The sequence below is a fragment of the Drosophila grimshawi genome, unplaced genomic scaffold, assembly GCF_018153295.1.
Source record: "Drosophila grimshawi isolate 15287-2541.00 unplaced genomic scaffold, ASM1815329v1 contig_1374, whole genome shotgun sequence".
In the NCBI taxonomy this organism is placed as follows: domain Eukaryota; kingdom Metazoa; phylum Arthropoda; class Insecta; order Diptera; family Drosophilidae; genus Drosophila; species Drosophila grimshawi.
The window spans coordinates 289303-297020 of record NW_025062897.1 but is presented as its reverse complement, the minus strand read 5'-3'; the positions used below and the strand labels follow the sequence as shown (position 1 = coordinate 297020).

Below are 7718 nucleotides of genomic sequence, written 5' to 3'. Positions count from 1 at the left end.
GTTAATCAAGAATATCCCTTAATATCTTTCTTAGATGAGTCGGAAGTCAAATTATTTTAATGCAGTTTTGTTCCAAAGATCAAGTGAATTCTAAGAACACCTTTAAAATTGAAATGGGGCAATTTTGGACGAAGATATGGCCATTTATTTCAAGGTAGACCCTATTTAATGCTTTCCATATATTTTCTATTTATCGAAGAATATCCCTTAATATCTTTCTTAGATGAGTCGGAAGTCAAATTATTTTAATGCAGTTTTGTTCCAAAGATTGCGTGAATTCTAAAACCACCTTTATAATTGAAATGGGGCAATTTTTGACGAAGATATGGCCATTTATTTCAAGGTTGACCCTATTTAATGCTTTCCATATATTTTCTGTTAATCAACAATATCCCTTAATATCTTTCTTAGATGAGTTGGAAGTCAAATTATTTTTATGCGGTTTTGTTCCAAATATTGAGTGAATTCTAAAAACACCTTTATAATTGAAATGGGGCAATTTGAGACAAAGATATGGCCATTTATTTCAAGGTTGACCCTATATAATGTTTGGCTTATATTTTCTATAAATCGACGAATATCTCTAAATATCTTTCTTAGATGAGTCGGAAGTCAAATTATTTTAATGCAGTTTTGTTCCAAAGAATTCTAAAAACACCGTTATAATTGAAATGGGGCAATTTTGGACGAAGATATGGCCATTTATTTCAAGGTAGACCATATTAGTGCTTTCCATATATTTTCTATTATTCGAAGAATATCCCTTAATATCTTTCTTAGATGAGTCGGAAGTCAAATTATTTTAATGCAGTTTTGTTCCAAAGATTGCGTGAATTCTAAAACCACCTTTATAATTGAAATGGGGCAATTTTTGACGAAGATATGGCCATTTATTTCAAGGTAGAGCCTATTTAATGCTTTCCATATATTTTCTGTTAATCAAGAATATCCCTTAATATCTTTCTTAGATGAGTCGGAAGTCAAATTATTTTAATGCAGTTTTCTTCCAAAGATTGAGTGAATTCTAAAAACACCTTTATAATTGAAATGGGCCAATTTTTGACGAAGATATGGCCATTTATTTCAAGGTTGACCCTATTTAATGCTTTCCTATATTTTCTATTTATCGAAGAATATCCCTTAATATCTTTCTTAGATGAGTCGGAAGTCAAATTATTTTAATGCAGTTTTCTTCCAAAGGTAGAGCGAATTCTAAAAACAGCTTTATAATTGAAAGGGGGCAATTTTTGACGAAGATATGGCCATTTATTTCAAGGTAGACCCTATTTAATGCTTTCCATATATTTTCTATTTATCGAAGAATATCCCTTAATATCTTTCTTAGATGAGTCGGAAGTCAAATTATTTTAATGCAGTTTTGTTCCAAAGATTGAGTGAATTCTAAAAACACCTTTATAATTGAAATGGGGCAATTCGAGACAAAGATATGGCCATTTATTTCAAGGTAGAGCCTATTTAATGCTTTCCATATATTTTCTATTTATCGAAGAATATCCCTTAATATCTTTCTTAGATGAGTCGGAAGTCAAATTATTTTAATGCAGTTTTGTTCCAAAGAATTCTAAAAACACCTTTATAATTGAAATGGGGCAATTTTTGACGAAAATATGGCCATTTATTTCAAGGTAGACCCTATTTAATGCTTTCCATATATTTTCTATTTATCGAAGAATATCCCTTAATATCTTTCTTAGATGAGTCGGAAGTCAAATTATTTTAATGCACTTTTGTATGGCGTCGCAGTATGGTGGCCCTGTTTAAAAAAGAAAACCACCCTTTCTAAACTAAACAAGGTTCAGCGTATGGCTGAACTATGCATATCGGGGGCGCTTCGTACCACACCTAGTGAGGCACTTGACGCTATCCTGGACATTCCGTGTCTGGAAAGACAAGGAATGGAAAATGCAACACTTACGGCCATAAGACTCAGAGAATCCCTCGCCTGGACTACTCAGAGCACTGGTCATGCCTCTATCTTAGAAGGGAAACCGACCATCCTTTCTAAAACAGATTTCTGCGTGCCAGTAACACAATTGGGAACACCCTTCAACACATACTTCCCTCAAAGGGAAGAATGGGTTCATGGCACCCCCGGTCCACCGGCAACCATAACCTTCTTTACAGATGGCTCGAAGCTAGACAACCGTGTAGGCGGAGGGGTCTACTCCGAGCAACTCAATTTACAGTTATCCTTCAGCCTTCCAACACACTGTAGTGTTTTTCAAGCTGAGGTACTGGCCATAAAGGAAGCTTTAGACTGCCTAGATAGGCTCAAAGTCAGCCCTGGCTATATAAATATATATATTGATAGTCAGGCAGCAATCAAATCAATCAGCTCGATATCTTCCAATTCGATATCAGTAACAAGCTGCCGCAAATCTCTACACGAGATGGCTAAACAGCATGTTATTAGCCTGATATGGGTTCCTGGTCACCAGGACATTGAAGGCAACTGCAAAGCCGATGAGTTAGCTAGGAAAGGTACCATACTGCCGCTCCTCACGGACAAGGAAGGTATTAGTATGCCTCTAGCTACCTGCAAGCTCAATATCAGGGAGGAGCATAGGCGCAGGTCATGCGAAAAATGGCAAAATGCCACCTGTGCCCGCATAGCACACCAGACATGGCCAATCATTGACTCCAAACGCAGCAAAGAGCTGTGCAGTCTGAGTCGGACTAACTGTTCCGCAGTGATCCGGGCTCTAACTGGGCACTGGCTGGTTGGCATTCATGCCAATAGAGGAGGAAGAAGTTGAATCTCCGGAACACTTTTTCTGCCTCTGCCCAGCACTTGCCATGAAAAGGCTGGCAATCCTGGGAAACTACTCCCTAAATAGTTTATCGGAGCTCCGATATATGAGACTGGCCAAGATTGCGAAATTCATAAACGCATCGGGTTGGGCAAATATTTAAATATATGTTGGAATGCTGAAGGCACGACTGCAGGAAGAAATCCCTAGATCCCCTTTTTCGGTAACACAACGGGCCCAATATGGCCTAAGTGTGTCAGCCTACCGGGCTGACAGCCGATATAACCTAACCTAACCTAACCTAGATGAGTCGGAAGTGCAATTATTTTAATGCAGTTTTGTTCCAAAGAATTCTAAAAACACCTTTATAATTGAAATGGGGCAATTTTTGACGAAGATATGGCCATTTATTTCAAGGTAGACCCTATTTAATGCTTTCCATATATTTTTCTATTTATCGAAGAATATCCCTTAATATCTTTCCTAGATGAGTCGGAAGTCAAATTATTTTAATAAAGTTTTGTTCCAAAGGTCGAGCGAATTCAAAAAACATCTTTTATAATTGAAAGGGGGCAATTTTTGACGAAGATATGGCCATTTATTTCAGGTAGACCCTATTTAATGCTTTCATATATTTTCTGTTAATCAAGAATATCCCTTAATATCTTTCTTAGATGAGTCGGAAGTCAAATTATTTTAATGCAGTTTTGTTCCAAAGATCGAGTGAATTCTAAAAACACCTTTATAATTGAAATGGGGCAATTTTTGACGAAGATATGGCCATTTATTTCAAGGTAGAGCCTATTTAATGCTTTCCATATATTTTCTGTTAATCAAGAATATCCCTTAATATCTTTCTTAGATGAGTCGGAAGTCAAATTATTTTAATGCAGTTTTGTTCCAAAGATTGCGTGAATTCTAAAACCACCTTTATAATTGAAATGGGGCAATTTTTGACGAAGATATGGCCATTTATTTCAAGGTAGAGCCTATTTAATGCTTTCCATATATTTTCTGTTAATCAAGAATATCCCTTAATATCTTTCTTAGATGAGTCGGACGTCAAATTATTTTAATGCAGTTTTGTTCCAAAGATTGCGTGAATTCTAAAAACACCTTTATAATTGATATGGGGCAATTTGAGACAAAGATATGGCCATTTATTTCAAGGTTGACCCTATTTAATGCTTTCCATATATTTTCTATTATTCGAAGAATATCCCTTAATATCTTTCTTAGATGAGTCGGACGTCAAATTATTTTAATGCAGTTTTGTTCCAAAGATTGCGTGAATTCTAAAAACACCTTTATAATTGAAATGGGGCATTTTTTGACGAAGATATGGCCATTTATTTCAAGGTAGAGCCTATTTAATGCTTTCCATATATTTTCTATTTATCGAAGAATATCCCTTAATATCTTTCTTAGATGAGTCGGAAGTCAAATTATTTTAATGCAGTTTTGTTTCAAAGAATTCTAAAAACACCTTTATAATTGAAATGGGGCAATTTTTGACGAAGATAGGGCCATTTATTTCAAGGTAGACCCTATTTAATGCTTTCCATATATTTTCTATTTATCGAAGAATATCCCTTAATATCTTTTTTAGATGGGTCGGAAGTCAAATTATTTTAATGCAGTTTTGTTCCAAAGATTGCGTGAATTCTAAAAACACCTTTATAATTGAAATGGGGCAATTTTTGATGAAGATATGGCCATTTATTTCAAGGTAGAGCCTATTTAATGCTTTCCATATATTTTCTATTTATCGAAGAATATCCCTTAATATCTTTCTTAGATGAGTCGGAAGTCAAATTATTTTAATGCAGTTTTGTTCCAAAGAATTCTAAAAACACCTTTATAGTTGAAATGGTTCAATTTTTGACGAAGATATGGCCATTTATTTCAAGGTAGAGCCTATTTAATGCTTTCCATATATTTTCTGTTAATCAAGAATATCCCTTAATATCTTTCTTAGATGAGTCGGAAGTCAAATTATTTTAATGAAGTTTTGTTCCAAAGGTAGAGCGAATTCTAAAAACACCTTTATAATTGAAATGGGCCAATTTTTGACGAAGATATGGCCATTTATTTCAAGGTTGACCCTATTTAATGCTTTCCATATATTTTCTATTTATCGAAGAATATCCCTTAATATCTTTCTTAGATGAGTCGGAAGTCAAATTATTTTAATGCAGTTTTGTTCCAAAGATCGAGTGAATTCTAAAAACACCTTTATAATTGAAATAGGGCAATTTTGGACAAAGATATGGCCATTTATTTCAAGGTAGACCCTATTTAATGCTTTCCATATATTTTCTATTTATCGAAGAATATCCTTTAATATCTTTCTTAGATGAGTCGGAAGTCAAATTATTTTAATGAAGTTTTGTTTCAAAGGTAGACCGAATTCTAAAAACACCTTTATAATTGAAAGGGGGCAATTTTTGACGAAGATATGGCCATTTATTTCAAGGTGGAGCCTATTTAATGCTTTCCATATATTTTCTATTTATCGAAGAATATCCCTTAATATCTTTCTTAGATGAGTCGGAAGTCAAATTATTTTAATGCAGTTTTGTTCCAAAGATCGGGGGAATTCTAAAAATACCTTTATAATTGAAATGGGGCAATTTGAGACAAAGATATGGCCATTTATTTCAAGGTTGACCCTATTTAATGTTTGCCTTATATTTTCTATTAATCGAAGAATATCTTTTAATATCTTTTTTAGATGAGTCGGAAGTCAAATTATTTTAATGCAGTTTTGTTCCAAAGAATTCTAAAAACACCTTTATAATTGAAAGGGGGCAATTTTTGACGAAGATATGGCCATTTATTTCAAGGTAGACCCTATTTAATGCTTTCCATATATTTTCTATTTATTGAAGATTATGCCTTAATATCTTTCTTAGATGAGTCGGAAGTCAAACTATTTAAATGCAGTTTTGTTTCAAAGATTGCGTGAATTCTAAAAACACCTTTATAATTGCAATGGGGCAATTTTTTACGAAGATATGGCCATTTATTTCAAGGTAGACCCTATTTAATGCTTTCCATATATTTTCTATTTATCGAAGAATATCCCTTAATATCTTTCTTAGATGAGTCGGAAGTCAAATTATTTTAATGCAGTTTTTGTTCCAAAGATCGAGCGTATTCTAAAAACACCTTTGTAATTAAAATGGGGCAATTTTTGACGAAGATATGGCCATTTATTTCAAGGTAGACCCTATTTAATGCTTTCCATATATTTTCTATTTATCGAAGAATATCCCTTAATATCTTTCTTAGATGAGTCGGAAGTCAAATTATTTTAATGCAGTTTTGTTCCAAAGATTGAGTGAATTCTAAAAACAGCTTTATAATTGATATGGGGCAATTTGAGACAAAGATATGGCCATTTATTTCAAGGTTGACCCTATTATGCCCATATATTTCTATTATCGAAAATATCCTTTCTTTCTTAGATGAGTCGGAAGTCAAATTATTTTAATGCAGTTTTGTTTCAAAGATTGAGTGAATTCTAAAAGCACCTTTATAATTGAAGTGGGGCAATTTGAGACAAAGATATGGCCATTTAATTCAAGGTTGACCCTATTTAATGTTTGCCTTATATTTTCTATTAATCGAAGAATATCCTTTAATATCTTTCTTAGATGAGTCGGAAGTCAAATTATTTTAATGCAGTTTTGTTCCAAAGATATTCTAAAAACACCTTTATAATTGAAATGGGGCAATTTTTGACGAAGATATGGCCATTTATTTCAAGGTAGACCCTATTTAATGCTTTCCATATATTTTCTATTTATCGAAGAGTATCCCTTAATATCTTTCTTAGATGAGTCGGAAGTCAAATTATTTTAATGCAGTTTTGTTCCAAAGGTAGAGCGAATTCTAAAAACAGCTTTACAATTGAAAGGGGGCAATTTTTGACGAAGATATGGCCATTTATTTCAAGGTAGACCCTATTTAATGCTTTCCATATATTTTCTATTTATCGAAGAATATCCCTTAATATCTTTCTTAGATGAGTCGGAAGTCAAATTATTTTAATGCAGTTTTGTTCCAAAGATCGAGTGAATTCTAAAAACACCTTTATAATTGAAATAGGGCAATCTTGGACAAAGATATGGCCATTTATTTCAAGGTAGACCCTATTTAATGCTTTCCATATATTTTCTGTTAATCAAGAATATCCCTTAATATCTTTCTTAGATGAGTCGGAAGTCAAATTATTTTAATGCAGTTTTATTCCAAAGATTGAGTGAATTCTAAAAGCACCTTTATAATTGAAGTGGGGCAATTTGAGACAAAGATATGGCCATTTACTTCAAGGTTGACCCTATTTAATGTTTGCCTTATATTTTCTATTAATCGAAGAATATCTTTTAATATTTTTCTTAGATGAGTCGGAAGTCAAATTATTTTAATGCAGCTTTGTTCCAAAGAATTCTAAAAACACCTTTATAATTGAAATGGGGCAATTTTTGACGAAGATATGGCCATTTATTTCAAGGTAGACCCTATTTAATGCTTTCCATATATTTTCTATTTATCGAAGAATATCCCTTAATATCTTTCTTAGATGAGTCGGAAGTCAAATTATTTTAATGCAGTTTTGTTCCAAAGATCGAGTGAATTCTAAAAACAGCTTTATAATTGAAATGGAGCAATTTTTGACGAAGATATGGCCATTTATTTCAAGGTAGACCCTATTTAATGCTTTCCATATATTTTCTATTTATCGAAGAATATCCCTTAATATCTTTCTTAGATGAGTCGGAAGTCAAATTATTTTAATGCAGTTTTGTTCCAAAGATCGAGTGAATTCTAAAAACACCTTCATAATTGAAATGGGGCAATTTTGGACGAAGATATGGCCATTTATTTCAAGGTAGACCCTATTTAATGCTTTCCATATATTTTCTGTTAATCAAGAATATC

At 33.1% G+C, this 7718-nt stretch overlaps 1 pseudogene; it reads left to right on the top strand.

Annotated features, from left to right (window-relative positions):
* The first annotated feature begins 1751 nt into the window (after positions 1–1751).
* On the top strand, positions 1752–2934 carry LOC122322404 (annotated as a pseudogene).
* Positions 2935–7718: the final 4784 nt, after the last annotated feature.